This window comes from Barbus barbus (genome assembly GCF_936440315.1).
Source record: "Barbus barbus genome assembly, chromosome: 22".
NCBI lineage: Eukaryota > Metazoa > Chordata > Actinopteri > Cypriniformes > Cyprinidae > Barbus > Barbus barbus.
This window is the reverse complement of record NC_136750.1, coordinates 27,900,090-27,924,527: the sequence shown is the minus strand read 5'-3', so window position 1 is coordinate 27,924,527 and position 24,438 is coordinate 27,900,090. Positions and strand designations below refer to the sequence as shown.

General features: G+C 37.6%; 1 pseudogene across 1 annotated transcript in view; it reads left to right on the top strand.

The window, feature by feature from the left end:
• Positions 1-954: 954 nt before the first annotated feature.
• Positions 955-24,438, top strand: part of LOC306888706 (sucrase-isomaltase, intestinal-like) — a 45,413-nt pseudogene continuing 21,929 nt past the window's right edge. Inside the window, exons 1-23 of the transcript in view lie at positions 955-1,066; positions 2,414-2,505; positions 2,584-2,704; positions 3,257-3,366; positions 3,450-3,604; positions 5,387-5,558; positions 8,166-8,265; positions 8,520-8,623; positions 9,050-9,175; positions 9,994-10,125; positions 11,583-11,695; positions 12,344-12,428; positions 12,533-12,650; positions 14,268-14,439; positions 15,193-15,312; positions 15,749-15,912; positions 16,528-16,612; positions 19,083-19,155; positions 20,274-20,373; positions 21,179-21,267; positions 22,379-22,416; positions 23,956-24,099; positions 24,229-24,423. The product of the transcript in view is annotated as a sucrase-isomaltase, intestinal-like (transcript). The remainder of the gene's footprint in view (positions 1,067-2,413; positions 2,506-2,583; positions 2,705-3,256; positions 3,367-3,449; positions 3,605-5,386; positions 5,559-8,165; positions 8,266-8,519; positions 8,624-9,049; positions 9,176-9,993; positions 10,126-11,582; positions 11,696-12,343; positions 12,429-12,532; positions 12,651-14,267; positions 14,440-15,192; positions 15,313-15,748; positions 15,913-16,527; positions 16,613-19,082; positions 19,156-20,273; positions 20,374-21,178; positions 21,268-22,378; positions 22,417-23,955; positions 24,100-24,228; positions 24,424-24,438) is intronic.

The following is a 24,438-nucleotide window of genomic DNA, read 5'->3' as shown; positions in this document are numbered from 1 at the left end:
TAAATAAATATTATATTTGTTTTTATGCTACAAATTGTTGTACAAGTTTGTACATATAATATAATTTATTTATTAAGATGTTTTATTTTTTTGTATATAATTAATTAATATAATTAATATGATTTATTTCATTCATAAAATGTCCCTGTATAAGTCTTATAGCTTAAAAGCAGTCATGTTTGTTGCTGTAAAAAGATGATTTTTGCTATCTTGACATGTTTATGACTCTTAATAGGCCATTTGCTGCACATACAAATGTTCAGTTGTTTAGCAAGATGAGAATGCTTTGAAAACATTTTATCTTGATAGGATTGTTTCACCCCACAAGCTGCTGTGAAAATGAAAAACAATGAATTTAACTTTGAAGGACTGAAATGAAATGGAGACTGTTTGATCCATAAGAACAATTATGTGGCTTTTCTGTCTTGTCATGCGAGTCTGTTCAAGCGAACAATCATTTTTTAAATACTCTAAAATCCGGTGTTTTGTTGAAAAAGACTGAGTTGGATTCAAATAAAAGATGGACGACAATAGAAAGTGTAGATGATGATATTGTCTGGCTGAAAACAAACTGAGAATAGATGAATGCAGGATGAAGTTTTTCTTTTTGAATGAAAATGGAGAAGAAACATACAAAACATGCAAAACACAAATAAATAAATAATAATAATAATAATACAGTATTGAGAGAAGTAATGAACATGTTCCAGGTGTTTTGTCCTTTTATAGTTGTTGATATTGTTGGATGTTCGAAGCCTTTAACCCTTTCATAAACAGGAATACAGTACATATAAAGGGTTAAACTCAGTGACAATGAAACAAAATATGGCAAAAGTGAAAAATCCTTTGAACATTAGCATGTGCATATCATACACAGACTCAAGGACATGTACTGTGCATGTCAAAGAGAGATGAATTATAGGATGCTTATGTTTGTGTGTGTGTGTTGATCAGATGGGAAAGCAGCGTTTCTCAGGGCTGGAGGTGTTGTTTTCATTGGTGCTGGTGGTCGCCGTCGCAATGGTCGTTCTACTGGCCACTGGGGAACCAGGGACGATGAAAGAAGGTAGGTATATAACTACAGAGGCTCATACAGAGACACAAACACGCATGTTTAAACTCTGCAGGGATAAAAACACATCTGGATATTAGAAACCCCTGGCAAGATCAATAGGCTAATTTACAAAAGTATTTCTATGTATTTCTTTTAAAGTAAAAAAAAAAAGAAAAAAAAAATCTAAAATAGAAGAATAGAATATAAGTTGTGTATGTTCTTTTGTTTGTTTGTTTTCAAAATATAGATTTTATTTGTCATTTTCCAGTAAAAACACTTCATATATTAAGTCTTGTTTTCTGAAAAATGTGTTGAACGTTTGTGAGTTTTTGCTTAAAAACCCATATTTATATATAATTCAGCTGATGTGTGGTCAGAAGTACATTTTTACGTTTTTAGTAAAGAAAGTCCAAATTTGATTTATTAATTTATGTTTAAATAATAATACTGATTATAATACTTGTATTTAGCAAGGATGCATTAAACAGATCCAAAGCAACACTAAAGATTTTTACATTTTACATAAAAAATGTAAAAATCTTTTGGCTAAGAAAAAATTATCTAGTTTTTTCTGACCCCATTAGCAGATATGTCTTCTTGTTTCAAACTCAATTTTGATACATTTTTCATAAAACAAGACTTTCTTCTCCAGTAAACATATCTTGATATACGAATATTCAGATATTTGTACTGGAAAACAAGACAAAAATACTGAATAAGAAAATCAATCTTGATAGTGTAGAAGTTCTTTAGAAGACAAAAAAATAATACAATTTAAAAGAATGTAAATAGTTTAAAATTCACCCTGTTTGATATTAATTATGATTTAATGACAAAAGAAAAACAACCAGTATGATATCCATGTTTACAACATTGTGAGTTTAATAATTTATCCAGTATAGTAGGAACGACCTGACTAATGTTTAACAGAGGTCTAAAATAGAATACCAGTTCAACAAAGTTATTTACATCCATAAATGCATACATGCATATATTCACCTTATCTTCAGTTAATTGTGATATTGTGACAAAAGAAAATTTAATAATGTGTCCAATATAGGATATCCGGTATATTATGAATGACCTTTTTCATGTTTAACCAATGTATTAGATACATAATTTATTACCTTATTAATTATATATCACACAGTTTTAAATGCTAATACAGTTTCACAATATCACAGTTTTTTTTTTTTTTATCAAGTAAATGCAGCTTTGGTGAGCGTACGAGTTAAACATTTAAAAATCTCATTGACCACAAACTGTATTGTATTGGTTTGGAATTGCTTATATTAAAAATATGCTAAAGTATATCAACATGGTCATTTACTATATTTGTCAATTTGTCCCCAACTTCAGATTCCGGATCAGATCCAGGCATCGTCCCGGAATGTCCCAACATTCCAGAGGGAGAGCGAGTGGACTGTTTCCCAGATGGCAGCGCTTCCCAGGTGAACTGCAGTGGACATGGCCCACATTCCATACAAAGTCCCAGCATGCTTTGCTAAATATTCATATGTGTCCTACAGCAAAAATATTTGGAAAGGGGTTGCTGTTGGAGCCCCTTGAACGAGACTAACGTCCCCTGGTGCTTCTTCTCCAAAAACCACGGCTACAGCGTAGTCAGAGAAAGCAAGCCAGAAAGCACACGTGAGTTCAGCCTGAACCGAGATGATGCTGTAATATAATATGATTCGTATCATTGGCTTTTAGATAAGTCTTTGTATTACCTCTTTGTCATGAGCCAGTTATTCAGTGATTATTTTAAAGTTGGGAGTAGAGTATCGCCACAATAGATCGCATTGTACCCTTGAGCAATCTTATATCTGGGGAACGGTCTCTTTTCGTGATGCTCTTGTATAATGAAATTGTGTGAAACAAACTCTACTGACCTTGGTTTTGTAGTGAAGAAAAAAATGATAAACTATTTTCAAAGAAATATTTCAAGGCTTCTTGTTAGCTTCTTTTAATAAGGGTTGGGGATTCCATTAACCTTTTTATGCAACTTGCAAATGTTTGTGCTACGAACATGAATTATATTTCAAATCATTGTCGAGGAGAAGATTAAATGAGGCACTCGAGCCATTTCTTTAAGAAAATGTTCAAATCTGCTTTCCATTGTACTTTGAAAAGTTAGTAATTGACCATGTAGCAAGTAGAGCGAACATTTCACAAAGACCTCATGGAAAATGTTTGCTGAAGATATTGAGGCCAAGCCGACTAGAATGGATGCTCCATCTCTATTTGGAGCTGATTTTAAAGAGTTGACCTTCTCCGCTGAAATGCAGACAGAAAACCATCTTCGATTTAAGGTCTGTTTACAAACTGACACAAATAGCTGAAGCATCGTGTAAACACGTCTATAATGCTGTGCAATGTTCTCTTTGTCTACCAGATCACTGATGCAAATCAAGCCAGGTTCGAGGTTCCTCACGAGCATGTGCAGTCGCTTTCCGACACTCCCAGCGGACCCCTAAAATATTGACTGGAGATGATCCAGAAACCCTTTGGGCTGAAAGTTTGGAGAACAACGTCTCCTGAAAAACTCCTGTGAGTGGGGAGCTTCTCGTCTTTTCTCTTCCTTTTCACGCACAGATCATATGTTGACTCTTTGTGAGCTCGGTGCATTGCTAACAATGAAGCACGAGTGTTTCTTTGACTAAATGAAGAGCAATCACAACACCAAAAAGACAGAACTTAGAGGCATGCATAGAATGAGGGGATCTGGCGAGGTCTGAAAGAAGCCTGAAGCAATGCAAACAAGCTTTTTATAAAGCAGATGGTTTTCGTCTTGCGGTCTACACGCTGTTGATGGAAATTGCTTTGTTTCCTTTTGTTATTGTCTGCCGTGATCTCTGTGCTTTTGTGTACTGTTGAAAAATGACAGGCAGGTTATGAATAAGTCCTGATTCTGAATTCGAGATGAATTTGATCATTTTTAAGTCACAGTGACTGAGGCCTGCTTTATGCATGTTACGTTTGTGACCAAAGCTATTTATTTCAGTGACCTTTTTTTAAAGAAATATTAAAGATATCAGAGTGACACTGAATGTTGGATGCATATACACTCCACAAAATATTGTTTTTTTTTCCCAGTCACAGTTTGCATCTTTTTAAAATGAAATTACATTTAACCAACAAGCTACATGGAGTTAGAGGGACTTCATTTGTAGCATAAACACATATTTTTAAGTTGATTTCTCAAAAAATAGTTTGTTCCAACTGATTGAGTTGTGGCCCTGTAACTAATTAATCTTAACTGTTTAATATCAATAGATAGCTAGCCCAGCACATCCTAAATGTAACTTATTTAGCATGTAAATTTAAAGAATAAGAATAAGTAAGATATGGCTTATCATGGGCATTAGTGCAGTCTTTGCTAATAGAGTCAGTGTAGTGTTAACCATACGTTTCAACATAATGGTCTCATTTAAATGTCAAAGATAATAGCATTAAATACTAACAGGTCATTCAGTTTTCTTAAAACATGTAAAATAACACTTGACTTAGACAATAATTGAATTAGACAATTTCACAAAGTTACTACGACCTAATAAATAAATAAATGAACAAATAAATAAATAAACCCAACATAATGTTTGCAACATTTTAATTAAGTCAATAATTTAGAATTGTAACTTTTTTTTTTTTACTTTTTAGAACCATTTAACTTCAACATTCAAACTTTAACATTCAAACATTCGACACATCGTTTGATTTAATTTTTACAGTATTTATTACCTAATAATTAATAATTTTACCCATTGTTTTTAAACAAAGACATCTATGTAAATATTTATAACATTTTATTGTAATTTGCAAAAATAAAAGTTTATTAGTTATGAACAAACTGTTAAGCTTTGACCTTATGGCCGTTATTAAAGTAAATACTGAATGTTGTAAATATGCTGAAGAAACACTACCTGTGGGATGGCAGATAATCAAATACTGCAGATGCAAGATGTGTGAAAGAGAGTTTATACATATATCAAAGATGAAAATAATGATCCGAATTAGACGTTGATTCCACAGGAAATGTTGTCCTTATTAAAACAACAACAGCAGGATTTCCCAATGACAAGTAGATCTTATTTTCAAAGAATACAGCGATTTGCCAAATACAGTACACAAATGGAGCATTTTTATGAGAGTATTTGTCATTTATGCTGGTGTTTTCATGTGGTTTTACCCCTCTGTATTTGAAGACACTGTAGAAGGTTGAATCTTACGGTCAGTGAACATGTTCTTGACAGGTTTCATTACATTCACCCACAAACTGAACTGTGCGAAAACTTATTCTTTACACTGTCTCTTCCCTTCTTGCTCTGTCAGGTTTGATACGACTGTTGGGCCGCTGATTTTTGCTGATCAGTACCTTCAGCTCTCAGCTAAACTACCCTCTCACAATATTTATGGCCTTGGAGAGCATGTCCATCAGACCTTCCGCCATGACACCAACTGGAGGACCTGGCCTATCTTCACAAGAGATACTTTTCCCAATGGAGTGAGTCATGATATTTAGTTCCCTTTCGATATTCCACTTGTACTGCTAAAACTCCTTTTTTTCCTCTTCAACTGAAGCCTTTTCAATCACGCAGTGAAACTACACGTCCATTGGTTTGTGCAGTGGTATAAAATCGAACCAATGGCTCGGCGGCGGCGCTGAGCGAGCCTATGGTTATGCAGCTCGCCATAGCCCGCCAAAATGGGCGAGGCCTCATAAGCAGCCGCTTCACCGCATCTCAGATTTCTTCTCTTCAGCGTCGAAGATTCTTCCTCGCTGACGCCGTTGAAACGTCTCAGCAGCCAGATTGGACCTCTTTGCAGCGTGCAGCTCGCAGTTCCCGGTCTATCCCTTGCCGCCATCCGGCGACTATCTGAAAGAGCCTCACAAAAGAGCAAATACTAAACGCGCCGTCATTGTAAGACATGCAGGACTTTCCTGCATGCTGATGACGGTCACACTGAATGTGTGTCATGGTTGGGGAAATCCCACGCTGACGCTGCACTCAACGGGACTGACTGCTCTCATTGCCAGAGTTTCAGTCTCGCCTCTCTGTGCTCGCGGATAGCTTTCTTTTCAGAAAGTGACTCCGCCCCTCGCACCCTCCCGTCCTCTTCCTCCCAGGGACCTGCGTGAAAGAAACAGCGGGGTAGAGGATTCGAGAGGCCAGAGACGAGCGAGCTCACGTCGGCTCAGTGCCCATGTGCCTCTCCGTCACCACAGAGAGAGGATTCGCCGGTCCTCTTCACTCAACCTGATCAGCATCCCTCTGCGGCTGCGAGCAATATGATCTCGTTCGGTGGGAGTGACGACAGCCTTTCTCTGGTGGCTTCGGACGTGGAAGTGTTATCGGGCTCGGTGACTGACCCCGCCCTCTTACCGCCGTCCTCTTCACAGAGCGCCAGACCCAGAACGGACAAGGAGCTCGTGTGATGATGAAGGCTGTCAGTGAGCTCGGGCTCGAGTGGTCTCTGCCTGAGAAGCCGTCTCGCAGCAGGCTGGACGAGTGGTTTCTCCAGGGGCGCCAGCAAGCCCCCCGCCAACGCTCATCCCCCTTCTTTGCCGAAGTCCACAACGAGCTCACTAAATCGTGGTGCGCCCCCTACTCGTCTCGCATCCAAACTTCTGCTTCCTCTGCCCTCACCTCTGTTGACAGCACTGAAGAGAAGGGGTACGAGCACCTGCCCCCAAGGGATGAGTCCGTGGCCGCGTATCTCTGCCCGCCCACAGCTATTGGATGGAAGGCGAGGGCGAACCATCCGTTCAAGCCGTGCAGAGCCACGTCTGCACTCGCTGAACGTGCCTACTCGGTGGCTGGACAAGTGGCTTCAGTGCTACACTCTATGGCTGTGCTCCAGGTCTTCCAGGCCAAGATGGACTGTTATAGTCGTACCCCGTCATAGCATGGCGTGATTGTACTGGTTCCCATACAAGCGTCTTACAGACGCAGTACGAGTGGAATATCGACAGGGAACATACTCGGTTACTATTGTAACCTCGGTTCCCTGAGATATGTGAACGAGTACTGCGTTTCTGGCCGTGCTATGAGCTGCACGCCTCAGTCGCTCCATTCGAAGAAATCTGAGCTGCAGCGGTGAAGTGACCGCTTATATAGCCAGAGGCCCCGCCCATTTTGGCTGGCTATGGCGGGCTGCATAGCCATAGGCTCGCTCAGCGCTGCCGCTGACCCATTGGTTCGATTTTATAGCACTGCACGAACCAATTGACATGCAGTTTCACTGCAAAAAAAGGAGTTTTTCCCATACAAGCGTCTTACAGACACAGTACTCGTTCCCATATCTCAGGGAACCGAGGTTATGATAGTAACGGAGTACGATTTTCACTGTTCCAAACCAGTATGACTCTTCAGTAAAAATACAAGTTTTTAGGCAAGTGTTTGAGGAATATCCTGACCACTCTGAAGAACTGAGGATGTCAAGCTTCAAAAAGGATACAAAAGCTTCATGAATGTAGTTCATAAAACTGATGCACCATATTCCAAATCTTGAAAAGACATTTGACTGACATTAAAATCATTATTCTCTAAGAACTGATGCTGATGGATCATTGAGTTAGTGAGTGGATCGAGTCAAGCACTGGATCAGTCTGATTCATGAACAAATAATTTAGAACAACATTACTACTTTTCTGAGGAAATCTAGGGTTGATATCAAGATTGACAGTGAATAACTACTTAAAATTATTGAATTATGTCAACTTGAATTTTTTCATTTTCTTTTATTCAAGTCAAAAGCATGTTTGTGTGTTCCAGAGAAGAAATTAGAATAAATAATTGGTGAGAGAAATACAATTTTTAGTGACATTTTCCTTTAATAACTCTTTCTAACTGATCTGACTTGTTCAAATTACTGTAGTTTTTTTAATAACCCAATGTCATCAGGCTGACTTTGCCATATTAACTTTTATAAACACTTCACATGTAGCACTTTGTAGCACTACAGTGTAATGTTTGTGAGGTCACTTTCTGTGTAGTATTATCTTGGCATTTGTATATCAAGCTCATGAAACATATGTCCAGATAAACTGATTGAAAAGTTGAAATTTGATATTACAAACTTTAATGTTTTTTTTTTTTCCTTACGGCAGGGCACACCCAACCTATATGGCCATTATCCCTATTTCACATGTCTGGAAGATGTGAGCGGCCAGTCCTTTGGTGTTTTCCTCATGAACAGCAACGCAATGGGTAAACAGACCCTCTCTTGAGTAGTTTTATTGTGATAGCTTTTTTTTTGTATTGCTGGTCACAAACAATGGCTTTGCCATGGGCTGAAGTCATAACAATCTTTTATAACATGATTTGTGATGTCTGCACAGAGTACATAGTGCGTTTTGATGTGTTTGTGGGTTTGGAATGGCTGCTTTTGTTAAAGGTTAGCAAATTAGAGCAATTTGAGTTGTTTACGTCTGTCTGTTCATGGCTGTGTGCAAAGGGGACAGTCCAGCCTGCTCCGGACATAACCTTCTGGACTATCGGTGGGGTTCTGGACTTCTACATCCTGGTTAGAGAAACACCGGAAGCAGTGGGGGACGAGTTCACGAAGGTGAGTGTTGCAGGCGGATAGAAATATAAACACCAGCGACACTTGGTGAAGTTGTAAACATTTTGGAAATGCTTTTTCTTTCATTTAAATTAAAATAAAAAACAGAAAACATAATAATAAAAAGCAGATATAAGCAGAAATAATGCATCAATGATACTAAAATAAAACTATTTAATTTATGCATTTATTTATTTAATGGTAAGTAGCCATAATACGCAGTCAGCTGGTCGTTTTTACCAAATAAACCCTGACAGGGAGATCAGGATCATGCCATGAACTTCTTACCAAAACTTCATCAATGCTAATTGACATTAGCTCTTGCTGAAGGTTGAAGTAAAATCATATAGGCCCAGATGAGGCTTCCAGATTAGCCTGAGGGAGTCCTGTGATATTCAGTGTGTTTAACACTGCTTTATGTGTCTCCAGCTGATTGGCAGGCCTTTCATCCCTCCGTACTGGTCTCTGGGCTTCCAGCTGTCTCGCTGGGTCTACGACAGCCTGGAGGAGGTGAAGAAAGTCATGGACAGAAATCGACAGGCCAGCCTTCCGTATGTAAGTGGCAGGAACAGAAAGAAGGTCCTCGCTTTGTTCTACAAAACTTGATTCCACCCAGTACTTCAAAGCCACAATCGAGAGCACGGAAACTAAGCCTACCGATTCATGAATAATGACTCCAAATATGTGCATTTCACCTATACATGCAGTTAGAAGCGTTAAGCACCTTATGGTGAGACTCTAATTGCCGAAAGATAGACTGAAGCTCAATGTTTGATGTAATTCGAACAAAGAGGGCATTAGCATGTCAGGATATTGCATCTCCGCCTGATTAGCATTAGAAAATTACTGGCAGGAGAATCTCACCATCTGCTGATGGTTGATGGAAGTCAAGCCTTCCAGAAAAATCAAAACAGACAACAGTGAATCTACAATGTTAGCATGCAAAGGAGGCATTTTCCATCGTAAAGGCTGAAGGTCTTGATTCTAAAGGACGAGGCTGCAATGTTACAGTGAACCATGAACATTAACAACCTGTTTGTGTTCTTAAAAAAAAAGATTCCAAAAGTTGGTTTTCATAGCATTGCCATAGAAGAGCCATTTTGTATTCCTCAAACAAAGAACCTTTCATTAATTAGTTCTTAAAAGAATCATTATTTTTTAGCCTAAAGAACATTTTAAGAAACTTTTGCACTTTTGTGCAATGGAATGTGAAAGGTTCTTCACGGAACCATCAATGCCAACCTTTATTATTTTTAAGAGTGTAACTTCCATAATTAGACTTCAAAGTGAGGCAGGATATTCCATGAGAGGAAGCTTTGATTTCGTGATTTCATTGGGACTCAAAGCTGAATCAGCATTATTTTGTGTTACAGGATGTCCAGTACACTGATATTGACTACATGGAGAACAAAAAAATCTTCACCTATGATATGGAGAAATTTGCAGAGTTGCCTCAGTTTGCTGACTGCATGCATGATAAAGGGCAGAAATACATCGTCATACTGGTGAGCCATTGATATTGCAGTTTCATGTATGCTGAGATATAGAGTTTTATAGGTTGCCATGTTAGTTCTGGGTTTTGGACGAATTTTGAGTCATACATTTCCACCCCTTGCTGAATTTCATTTTTTTTTTTTTTTTTTATTATTTAAATACACAGCACGAAGAGGGTTTGATCTGGAACAAATGACTAATTTATTTTTGATGAATTAAAAACAAATCTGAAAACTTAAAGTAAAATCATGTAACACGGAAGAAAAGAATAGCGATGCTTTGCATCACAGGAATAAATAACATTTTAAAATTAGAAAAGTTATTTTAAATTGTAATACTATTTCACAATATTACAGTTTTTACTGTATTTTGATCAAATAAATGCAGCCTTTGTGAGCAGAAGAGACATAAGTAGTTATTTAGAAATGGAGGATTGGTGCTATTTGCTCAAAAGAACTGAAAGACTGGAGTTGAATCAGAATGGGAGCCAGAATCATTACATTGCATTGCATTGCATGGCATGGCATGGCTTGGCTTGGCTTGGCTAGGAAAGGAAAGGAAAGGAAAGGAAAGGAAAGGAAAGGAAAGGAAAGGAAAGGAAAGGAAAGGAAAGGAAAGGAAAGGAAAGTATGGTGACCCATACTTGGAATTTGTGCTCTGCATTTAACCCATCCAAGTGCGCACACACAGAGCAGTGAGTAGTGAACAACACACACACACCGTGAACACACACCCGGAGCAGTGGGCAGCCAATTCCCATCCACTTTTTAACTATTTTTTTAACCAATAAACATTATTAATTGTCCAATGCTCTTTTATAGATTTTATAGAGATAGTTATATTGTACTGATGTAGTGTAGAAATTGTACTGTATAAAGCAGAATAAGATAAGAGACATACGTGAATGATTGAATGAAGAACATCTGGAGTTGCCATGTGATTTGCCATGAGAGAGACCATTAGTTTACCATCTGTAACCTTGAGTTAGGTCATATATCAGTCACCCCTCAGGGCAATAAGGCACATATCACATGGCAATAATATCACTTGTGATTATATAGCCGATTAGGCAAAGGCAGATGTTAATTGCTTTTTTATGGTTTTATTTCAGGTTAGTGTTTGCATTGATTTTGCATTAGAGTTTAATATCACGCTTTCATGCAGCTCAGAGCCATGTGAGATCAGAAAAGAACTCAGGAGAGAATAGAAATGCCAGTGGCTTAAAAACAGACATAAATAAAAGGCGCTAAATGTCATCTATGACCAATTGTGATGTTAGTGAGTGAATCTCTAGAAACATGGGCATTTTACCCAAATAACCAAAAGAAAAAGTAAGTATTTTTAATAAATACATTTTAAAAATATTTATTTCTTTATTTTTGTGCTTGTGTGTTTGTGTGTGTGTGTGTGTGTGTGTGTGTGTTTATTTTAACATTATTTTCATGACAATTATAGTCTCATGTTGCAGGTCTGGCCGGGGGAACCGTGTTTCCTGACTACACTAACCAGGCTTGCATTGATTGCTGGGTTGATAAAATTTCCCATTTCCACAAGGAAGTCAAGCATGATGCTCTCTGGATTGTAAGTAACCCGCAGAGATCATTACCCATGAGCAAATATTGAACCTGATCATTTTATGTCTTGGTGGAAAGGTCACGAAAGGTTGTGAAAGATGTTCTGATTCCGATCTCCAGCTTCCTAGTCTCCAAATCAATACTGTTTATGTCACTACATCAATATGTATTAATCGTGATATTCAAACACAGCAAAGCACTATAAACATCTGATCTAGAATACAATATAAACCGCAAAAGGTTTTAACTCAATATGAAATCAAAATCAACCTTGCTTACAGTAGTAATTCATCAATCTGTAATTCAGTTTGATTATATTCAAGTTCATTTGTATAGTGCTTTCAGAGTACACATTGTTTCAAAGCAGCTTTACAGAATACGTATGTTTCAGATATCACAATCAAGTGCAACTGTCAAAGAAGAAACTCATTTTACACCACCCACTCAATTCCTGATTGATAAAATCAAGTCAAGCCCTACGATTTGTCTCACACAATATTCTGATTCAGAAGCGCATTACTTTATGAAAGTAAAATGGTTGTGAATGCCATTTCATGTTGACTTTAAAGCCTCCCTTAAGGGTTTCGCTTTAATCTCGAGACAATTAGCGGCCTGCATTAGGGAGCGCTTAACTAATTGCTGTTTTATTTCTAAGGACATGAACGAGGTGGCCAATTTCGTGAAGGGAGGCATCAACGGCTGTACTGATAACAAACTCAACTATCCTCCATTCACTCCAAGTGAGTCTCAAATGCATCTACAGCTAGATTTATTCATAGCAGATGCAAGTGTTTTCTCAGCATCTGAAGACATCCATCTTCATAATTTCTATTCAACCCTACAGGAATCCTCGATGACCTGATGTACAGTAAAACCTTATGCATGGATGCTAAACACAAATGGGGGAACCACTATGATGTCCACAGTCTGTATGGGTACTCTATGGTCCTGGCCACTGACAAGTAAGTGTTGGGTTATCCACATATTGTATGCAAATGGTCTCTGTTATGATTGACTGATGCTGCTTTCAAGTCTTGTCAGAATGATTGCTGCAGATGGATAGTTATATGTGACCCTGGACCACAAAACCAGTCATATAATGGGTATATTTGTAGCAATAGCAACAATACATTGTATGGGTCAAAATTATAATTTTTTATTTTATGCCAAAGATAATTAGGATATTAAGTAAAGATCATGTTCCATGAAGATATTTTGTAAATTTCCTACCGTAAATATGTAAAAACTTAATTTTTGATTAGTAATATGCATTGCTAAGGACTTACTTTGGACAACTTGGCAATTTTCTCAATATTTAGATTTTTTTGCACCCTCAGATTCCAGATTTTCAAATAGTTGTATCTCGGCCAAATATTGTCCTAACAAACCATAAATCAGTGGAAAACTTATTTACTCAGCTTATATAAATCTCAATAAAAACAAAATTTGTCCCTTATGACTGGTTTTGTGGTCCATGGTCACAAATGTTAATGTGCTCATAGCTGTGACATCATAACCATGACAATTTTGGAATTATGTTTTTGAGTCTTTTTATAGTGGTCTGGTGGCTGTAGGATGTTGTCAATATTAGCGTATCTCTACATATATTAAATTATTTTTTATTAAATTCTCTTTAACCCTCTATTGCACCATGCATTGCCTCTGGATAACAAACTACTTTTCTTCATTTTGCAAGCACCTGCTTTATTTAAGTTGAAAAAACATGGTTAATAATGCATGGATTGTTTTTAATAAACCAATAAAAGGATCTAATAATGATAGATAGATAGATAGATAGATAGATAGATAGATAGATAGATAGATAGATAGATAGATAGATAGATAGATAGATAGATAGATAGATAGATAGATAGATAGATAGATAGATAGATAGATAGATAGATAGATTTTCAATAATAATAATAATAATTATAATAACAAGATTATTATTATTATTAGTAGTAGTAGTAGTCAGCAATTTTCTTTTTATTGTTTTAATTTTCAAAGAATTTCTAAAAAAAACAAAAAGACAAACAAAAAACACAATTAGGTCAGTTGAATGCAAAAAAAATATATAATAATAAGGATTTTTTTTCTTCCCTGGTGCATGCAGTAGATGATTAAGAAATCTGTTAACATCTAAAAAAAAGTTTAGAATTGATGTATTTGATGAATGTGGGACAGCACACGACAGGTGTGAGTCAGTCACAGAATTGGTGACTCAAGCAGCGTCACCCGTAACTCAGTGTTTCTCTAACGTACAGCCAGTTTTGTCATATGGCAGGATGTTTTCCTCAAAGGGGGGTGAAGAGAGTTAATTTGTATCATGCTTGTTCCTTTTTTCCCTCCTTTCATTTTCAGCAGGAAATCTGTTTTACTCATCTTGTAATTTCTACATCGATTTGTTCTACTCTCGTTCCTCTACGCCCCCTCTCTCATTCAGCTTAACTCCCACATTTAACTCCTGCCTGTGTGTTTGTCATCTCTATGCATTCCTAGGCCACCCAGCGGCATTGTGTCTTTGTTGTATTGTGGTGCCAACACTCCTGATGCATCTAATGTTGTGTTTCTGATTCCAGAGCCTCAAAAGCAATGTTTGGGACGAGCCGTTCCATGGTCTTTACTCGCTCTTCCTTCCCCGGAGTGGGCAAGTACTCTGGACACTGGTTTGGAGACAATGGCGCCAGCTGGAATGACATTAAGTGGGCGATACCCGGCATGCTGGAGTTTAACCTCTTCGGAATCCCTTACATAAGTGGTTTGACTCCAAAATAAACGGCTTTTCCAACATGGGTAATTGATGGCCGACAGCAGTCGGTCTTCATAATACAACAGCCCCACTAATAGACATTGAAAGCGTTTGGAGAAAGCTTTTGGTTTTGATTGAGTTTCCATGAAATGCAATGAGAAATTGAATGGGCATTCGGACTCCGTGTTCAGGTTGAATTGAGTTAACATTGACTGGCCGACTCAACAGTCAGATCCAATGAATGATTTATATCAGTCTTTTTCTGAGGAGAAACATCTGAGAACTAGGATACTTCAGAAAAACTCTCAATTTTCTCTCCATGTAATATAATTGCTGCCTAGTACAAAAAATGTAGATATTAAGATGATCTCTATTGGTGATTTATTTATTGTTTCCCCTAAGTTTAGGAGATTCTCACTTATGGCCTCTTAACTTTAAAGAATTAGATTTTTCACTTAAAATTTCTGATGAAAAATAAAAACAAAGAAATTAGAAATTCAGTCTTGGAAGAGAATGACATATTTTATGCTTTTAATTGCAGAATGCAGTATTTTGGTAAATATGAGCACAATCTGAGACATTTCTAATCTCTTCTGATACTCTAGGAAGATGTTTCTCAGACTGTTGTCTTTTTCATATATAAAATACTGGCGTGTCCATTTGATCTTTATTTAAGTGCCTTGCTTTTTGGGGGGAGGGGGAATGGTTGAGATAATGAGTGATTTTTCCCTGAATATCACAATATTATTCTGCAGATCGGTGCTGACATCTGTGGGTTCTTTGACAACTCGACGGAGGAGCTGTGCACACGTTGCATGCAAGTGGATGTGTTCTTCTACCCCTTTAGCCGTAACCACAACACACAAGGTTATGCAGTACGTATCGCCCTCAAATACTCACAAGCAGTCTTAAAGTGTACAAAGCATCTTCCTCTTCAAACATCTGGGCGACGTGTTTCTGGCCCAACGGCAATGCTCTGAATTACAAGCGTGTCCTCTCTCTTTAAATGCTATTTGTAGAAGATTTATTTCTCTAATCATTATTGTGAGATTGGCGTGAGAGAAGCAATCAGACCTCCAGAGCGAGAGTTTGAGAGGGCAAATGAGGATGAATGGAAAATTATATTCTTGGTGAAATTAGATGAATAAGATTTGACCTTTTAATCGGAAAGTAATCATTCCACGGCTGTCTCTGCGACCGATGGCTCTCCGCCATGATGAACATATTATCAGTATCCGCACAGTAAAATCCATTTCTCTCTTTGCTCTTCAGCTTTCTCTCCCTGACTGGTTTTATTTCTCTTTCTAACAGGACCAGGACCCGGCAGCATACGGCTTTGACTCTCTCATGGTGAACACCTCCAGGCATTACTTGAACATCAGATACACACTCTTGCCATACCTCTACACTCTGTTCTACAAGGCCCATGCTAACGGAGAGACCGTAGTGCGTCCCGTGATGCGGGACGCGAGTAAGTTTGTGCAAAGTATCCCAAAAAATATTTTACAGTTTCCATAAAAATCTGAAGCAGCACAACTGATTTTAACATAATTATTATTTTTTAAATATAATTATTAATTATGATAATTATAATTCATGCTTTTTAAGCAGGAAATCAGCATATTTAAATGATGTTTGAAGGATCATGTGACACCGAAGGCTGGAGTAGCCTAATGATGTCTGAATTTTTCAAATGGTATTTAAATACCAAACAAAATTGCTCTAGTTTCTATGTCCTTTTTTTTTTTTCGTCTTGTTTTGTCATGTTTTGTGTTTTGTTTTGTTTTGTTTATTTGATTGATTGTTTTTTTTGTTTTTTGGTATTGTCTTGGTATTTTTTGTTGATTGTTTGCTTTGTTTTGTTTATTTGATTTATTGTTTTTTTGTCTTGTTTTGTCATGTTTTGTGTTTTTTGTTTGTTTGTTTATTTGATGTTTTTTTTGTCTTGGCATGTCTTGTTTTTTGTTTTGTTTGCTTTGTTTTGTTTTGTTTGTTTGTTCATTTGATTTATTGATTTTTTTATTGTTATGGCATGTTTAGAATTCAGAAGTCAGGAATTTTATAAAAATTGTTCCCCATGCATTCTGCAGGTTCTATTCTGACAGTGAAACCTGGGCAGTGCACAAACAGTTCATGTGGGGAGCACATCTTCTCATTACACCTGTGCTGGATCCTGTGAGTGAACACAAACACACACACACACACACACACACACTGTTGTATGACTTCCTGTAAACCCATGTAGATGACCTCCTCTGGGATAAATGTGAGGAAGATGGGACTTTTTCTCTCTAATTCATATCCATCGCCTCCTTTTCTCTCTTTCTAATGAGATCGTCGACCTCATTATGAAGAAATTAGAACTGAATATAGATCGCGGCCATGTAAAAATGGGTGATGAATTGTTTGAAGAGTCTAATGTGGCTTCGTGCATTTTATCAAAATATGACTGAAACAGACTCTTCATGTTCAAAGAGCTTCACATGAGATCACGGCAAAAGACTCGTTTTGAGAAAGTTTGATGCACATACGTCAAAAGATGCCTGCGTTAGGGTTATTCAAATCTTCAGAGAGCGTATGTGATGTGAACACTTTAATCAGCGGCAAAATCCATATGCATCAGCTGCATAAAATATTTTGATAATTACTGGACCATGTGGTACAAAAAAAGTTGTAAGGTGCTATAACAAGTTGCAGGGAAGAAAAACTGCTGTTGTTTTTCATCAGGCAAGCATTAATTTAATGACACTCGACATCTAACTTGCAGATCAGTTGAACTTTGATCTTCTCAACATGGGTTTTGACTAGGGAAATCTATTCCCACCTTCAGATTTTTTTTGTCGTCTAAGCCATCTTTTTTAAGTGCTCAAATGTTCTCACTCATATTCGTGCTCTCAATTAAAGAGTCAAGTATGTTAGTGAGCTTCAAAGAGAGAGAAGTCACTGCTGTGTGAAGGTCAGGACTGCTTTCAACTGCAAAAAAAATAAAAAATGTTTCTTCTTGTCTATATGGCCTGGCTCAAAGAAAGACTGTCAAGTCTGTGGCTTTGAGAATGACAGAACAAGCTTTATACTGTATGTTTAAGAAGATCAGGTAAATTCGAAAAAAAAATAAGACCTATATGTGTATTTTTATATACACTACCATGCAATTTTTTTATTTATTAATAATAATAATAATACAAATAACAATAATAATAAATGCATAAAAATATGCATTCAATTAATCAAAAAATTACAGTAAAGGCATTCATTTACAAAATATTTATTGTTCATAAATGTTGTTCTTTTAAAATTTCTATCCCTCAAACAATCCTGATTGCGAAAAATATGTAATGTAATGTTTTCCGCAAAAAAATATTAGGTAGCACAAATGTTTTCAGCAACTGATGATAATAATAAGTGTTTCTTGAGCAGCAAATCAGCATATTAGAATTAATTCTGAAGGGGTTTAATTTTATTTCATTAATATTTACTGTACTTCGCAATCACAGATTCTAGCCTATATCTTGGAATATATGACTCAAATCAGAATTGTCATCGTATATTGTCATCTGAACAAGTAAGTAACAAGTCTGCCACGTTTGTTCTGACCAACTGAGGAAAAAAGCATTACCATAAATCGCGTTTCAATTTTTGTACAGTCTAATATCTTATTGTCATACCATTCAAATTTAATATTAAGAAATTATTTTAATCCAAAAAGCTAATTAATCTTCATTTAAACTGGTTCTATTTAAAATACAAAAACTTGTGTAATCCACGTTGGCTATCTGTAATAAGAAGCATATTTAAAATTGGAATATAATTTAATTTCATTCCCATGTGTTTCATAAACACATAATCCTTTCTGGATTACAAACCTACCTGTACCACTCAAACTAGAAAACATTATTACAAGCTAACTGTTGTGAGACGGGCTAAAGTAAGGTGATAGTTTTGAACTCTGGCTGGTTATGTAATTTCTCAAATACTGATTTCGGATAATTTTTAAGCAAAAAAAAAGTTACGCACTGCAGCTTTAATTTAATTTAATTTGATATAATTGTATTTATTTTAATTGTTTTCACAGTTGTCCCTTGGATTAGGTTAAAACGGGCATAAGAAACATCCATGTACCTTTCACTAAGTAATGTATTTATTAACCATTGGCTGATTATATTTGTTTTATGTTTTCATTATGTTATATTTAATTTAATTTATAACAGCTTCAAACTTGGCTCAGTCAATCAGATTTTAGTGTCATAATTAACTATCCTTTTTCTTTTTTTAAACACACACTAGTGTTATCTTAAAGTCACTCGTGGCCGGGTCTTCAGTGCACAGTGCTTTCATATTGATATGAATATCATATTTGAGTGCCACCATCTGAAGTGTACAGTGGGTTTTCCCTCAGGCACAGGGATGAATCATCTTTTCTTTTGGTTCGTTTGCTGCTTTGCTTTCTGTCAACTTCTTACTCTCCGATATCTCGCTCATATTTTCTCTTTCTGAAGCTTGAAAAACCATGACAGGAAGACCATACCTCTAAATCATCACTGGTGATGGTCTGCCCATTAGTTTAATGAATAATGCTCATTATTAAACCATCAAAATAATGTCTGTAATTATTTTCAGCTAATTAATTTTTGGGTTTTTTTTTTAGGGTGTTGAATTTGTGGAGGCCTACATCCCAGACGCCATCTGGTATAACTTTGAGACGGTAAGACCATCTTCTGGCATGTTAAAAGGAATGTTAATTTTTGGGTGAATTATTCCTTTAAAACCTACTTGAAACCACAGAGTTCTTGTTCCTATTGTGAGTCAGAGGCAAAGGTTTTCGTTTAAGCCTCTCTAGAGTCTGGTTAGTGCTCTAAAAGCCAGATTAACTAGCACTGATCAGATCACTGATAGGATCGGTCCCTTGCATCCGTGTGTTGCATGTCTCACAACGGGTCGATTACAGAAGCCGTGATTGGCAAAGCAGGGCTTAAGTGACCCTGGCAGAGCGAGAGAGAGTTTGATGGAGAAGAGCGACACAGAGAACCTGATTGAATCTGAAATTACTTATGGATAGAGCGGAGACTCGATGTCTGTCTCGTCGTCTCGGCATTGACCTAGTCACACAGTCAGAGAGAAGGGTGAGGGGTCTCGAGCTTGAGATGGGTAATGCAGACAGTGTGAGGTGAAAAACATACTGAAAGTAAGTCTATGTTAAGAGAGAGTCGTGACGTATTGTCAAGTATGGTGACCCATACTCGAAATTGGTGCTCTGCGTTTAACCCATCCAAGTGCACACACACAGCAGTGAGTAGTGAACAAATGCACGCACGCACGCACGCACGCACACGCACACACGCACGCGCACACACACACGCGCACACACGCACGCGCACACACACACACGCACACGCGCACACGCACACGCACACGCACACGCACACGCACACGCACACGCACACGCACACACACACGCACACACACACGGAGCAGTGGGCAGCCATGCTGCAGCGCCCGGGGAGCAGTTGGGGGTTCGGTGCCTTGCTCAAGGGCACCTCAGTCGTGGTATTGAGGGTGGAGAGAGCGCTGGACATTCCCTCCCCCCACCTACAATTCCTGCCGGCCGGGGGCTCGAACTCGCAACCTTTCGATTACGAGTCCGACTCTCTAACCATTAGGCCACGACTTCCCCCAGTTAAGCTCAGTTTCTGCTGAAATATTGTAATGTCTACTTAATGCTATTACTGTAAAATCAATCATCAATATGTGATATCAGTCAAACAGTGTGAGACGCTTTCAGAATATCTTTGTCACTTTATGTAATTTTATTATTTTTATAAAAAATGGTGGTAACAAGCAAAAATTAAAATGTACCTGCCAGAAGATAAAATTGGTTTACACCTGAGAGGCGGAGGCATTCTGCCTGTACAGAGACCAGACGTCACCACAACATACAGGTAAAGATGGGGGGGGAGAAGAAAAAGAAAAACAAAAAAAAAACATATAGCCTTAAATGACTAAAAAGCTCATATTAAACTACTGCTCTGTCACTAAAGCCTATCCATGAAAATACAGCCTTTAAACATATCTAATGCCTCAAAAACAGTATCTGCTACTTTTTACAGATTGTATTATAGTATTTTAGACAACTACTGTAGTATTCTTTGAATTACCATAGTATATGAATATAGCAGCCGTTAAGTACATGGTTCAACACATCACTATAATATTTAATATTGCAAAGTGAGTGTATAATACTGAGAACGGACAAATATTTATGGTGTTGTGTTTTTTGCACACCTTTCAGACATTTATTGCTTGTGTATTATTCCTCTCAGTGGTAGTTCTGTGCTTTCATTCAGCTCGTTCCTGTTCACCTGCATGAGGCCTGAGTTTCTATTTAACGTTAGGAAAATTGTTCTAATTTTTCTCTGTGTTCAATAGCTATTTATTTTATAGAGCTTTTATGTCCGTCTGACTATATGACAGCTTCAGCAGCAGAAATGGAAATGTACTGTATCTCTTAAAGTATCTTTTGGGGTGCGCTAGCATTCAAAGTAGGGGTGATACTCGAATGCATCACAATTACAAGGTGAAGTACAAGTTATTTAAAATTCATCCGGCTGTGCTGTACGGTGTCTGTGACATATTATTCACAAACAAGAATCCCATCTGAACTTCAAAGGATCCGTTTTCTATTTTCTCTTCAGATTCTGGTAAAAAGTTGTACGTTTGTGTGATGAAAGTTGTGTGTTCCCTTAGCCGGCGTCATCCCATGGGACTGATCGTCGCACTCGATGACAACAAGGCTGCGTCAGGCGAGCTATTTTGGGATGACGGAGACTCTCGAGGTATTTTGGAAGGGCTTGCTATTAATTAAAAGTAGTTTTTTCTCCTCCTCAGAAACAAAATCTAGCTTATACAGGACTCAATAACAAGAATGTTTTAGAAGTTCAGATTTCTACTTAAATTTCTTAAGTTTTTTCCATTTTATATATTTATTTTGTATTTACATTTCATTAAAAGTTCATTTTCTTAAAAGAAAAAAAAAGTTTTTAATTTGCAAGAATAGTTATAATGAAGTGACATACTGCCAAGTAGGTGACCCATACTCGGAATTTGTGCTCTGCATTTAACCCATCCAACGTGCACACACACAGCAGTGAACACACACACACCGTGAACACACACCCGGAGCAGTGGGCAGCCATTTATGCTGCAGCGCCCGGGGAGCAGTTGGGGGTTCGGTGCCTTGCTCAAGGGCACCTCAGTCGTGGTATTGAGGGTGGAGAGAGCGCTGGACATTCACTCCCCCCACCTACAATCCCTGCCGGCCCGAGACTCGAACCCGCAACCTTTGGATTACGAGTCCGACTCTCTAACCATTAGGCCTCGACTTCCCCTTAATTTAACCTTATGATAGATGTAACTTCATGGAGCATATATTTTGCTTGGATGCGTCCAAGACTTGTCATTTTAAATTGCAATGATGAAGTATGCTTACATTTGCATTTGCACACTTAAGCTGTGCACTTCTGTAATGAAAGTAACGTTTGTATTGTTTTTGCATTGTAATAATATATATTTAAAATTTAGACCGTAATGACAATGTTTTTGCATTACAATACTAAATAATGCAGCAGTATGCAACGACACGTGATGCACTGCAACTGAAGTAAAAAATAAAAGCAACAGGTAGATAAATTGACAGAAACCTCAATCTAATAGTTTCATTAAAGCCAAGGTTATCTCAACAAAAAGCCATCTGAAAATAGCCGTCCTTCAAAGGGCTATACAAAATTCTCAGAAATGTATAAGCTAATTTGACATTCGGAGAACATCTCTAAACGAAGTGAAAAATGAAAAAAAAATCACAGCCGACATAACGTAATTAGGACTGTGAGCCAGTCCAACAAACCATGTCCGCAAAATGGAGCCTGACTTCTGTTTAATACGGAGCAGGGTTCCCTAGGGTACCAGGAGAGGCCCTGTCATTCCAAGTGAGTGTCCAGGGATGCTCACGGACCAGAGATTGCATTTGTCAGGGCTCTCAAAAGCACACATGCATTAGCCTATGATGAAGGGCATCACTTTTTCTCAGAGCTCAAGGTCTTGGAATGACAACACGAGGACGTGCAGACTTTGGTCTTAAACTACGCGTGACACATTAATGTCAGCTGCTGTAATTTATGGCACTTCTATCTAACGCAAACGCAACAGTGTTTGTCATTTTTGTCATCCACATCCTTTAAACAGAGGCATCATCGGCTCTGGCTAGGATTCTTACGTGAATACACCTGCTGTCTTTTGTGTGATATGGAAGGCAGAAGGGGCCAAAAGTCTTTAAACGGAACATGTGAAATTTGACCATGCATATTGAAATTTGACCATTTATGGCACATCATCAGTGCTGGCTAGGATTCTGATGTGAATATACCTGCTGTCTTTTGTGTGATTATTAAAGTATGGAAGGCAGATGGGACCAAAAGTATTTAAATGTAACACGAGAAAAGTTGACCATGCCAACACATACTGTGTGTCTGCGTTAAAGTGACGCCATGCACAGCAGCCAATGAAATTTCAGTATCTGAGACTATATTTGCATATGTGACGCAATGGTATGATGGGCCGTTCTGCAAACTGCTGTCCCGCAGCCAAAAAACACATTTAAAAAGCATTTAAGTATTCAAATCTTAGATGTTTATTAAGATCCTTATATTATCTATTGAAACTCATACTAATATTTAAAATATTAGTAAGCTTAATATATATAAAATCATCATTTATTGATTATCTTTCAATTGGGAGGTGGCTGTCCCTAACCCCTTAATTTCAATTTATGAAAATCTTTTTGATTCTTATAAAAAGTGACGTTAAAAAGAAAACAACATTTTATGTTTTCTTTGTAAATTATGAAACTTTATGTATCGCAAAAATGTGTCCCATATTTTTCATGTCACTTCCGAAACAGTGTATGTTTTAGTCTATTGGCCGAGACTGATTTTAAATAAACCCATAAATTAATGATCAGGAAATATTCCTGTGCCCCACTCTCTCATAGCTACAAGGTGTGAGTAGATAGGTCTCATTATTTTGAGGTAAATGTGTTCAAAAGTCTGAACAATCTGTGTGTAACTAAGGAACATCACTACCGAACACCTTCTGCAATTAAGCACACTTTTATGGGAGTTATTCCATAACGTTTAGTTTTTATATGTATATAAAGACTGATGCCTTAACACGGCCAGAATACATGTACTAAAGAATTGTGTTCATAATTGACGAACATTGTCCTTGACTCGGCCAAATGTCACATATTCCATTTAAAGACCTTTGGCCCCATCCACCTTCCATATTAAAGGGGTCTCGAAATGGAGAAAACTCAAAACGTTCTGACGTTCATGATTTACACGACTTTATATGTACTCAAGGAGGCGTTCTGAACAACTCATGTCTGTCCTTCAATCACAAGAGCCATACTGCTGTAAAGTAAAGAAAATGTGTTAAGTCCGCGTCATTGAGTATTTTTGGTCTTCCAGGTGTTACATCTGAAAAATCTGGAGCTGGAACTTAGGAAGGATTACACAGTCAACTGGGAAGCCAAAATCCCTGCAAAAATTGATTGCTATCCTGAAGGAGATGAAGATCAAGCCAAATGCGACGCGTGCGGCTGCATCTGGGAGGTCAGAGAGAGACAATATTCAATGTTCAACCCCTGTCATTTTCAGATTGATTGTATATTAAAAGTAAATAGCAAATTTGTATTTTTGCTGCATTTGCTGTAACGTAATTGTTTTTATTCTCTTTTGAAGCCATTAAGTATCCCTCTGTGTTATTATGCTGAGAACCACGGCTACATCACCAGCAACAAGGTTGAGATACCAAGTGGCATCACTGAAGATATAGACCGAAATACTGAATTCCCAAGTCAGCATTCTCGATCTCGAGACATCAGCAAGCTATGGGTGGAAATCACATACCTGAGTGGAAGAAGCCTACGTTGGAAGGTATGCTTTTATAAA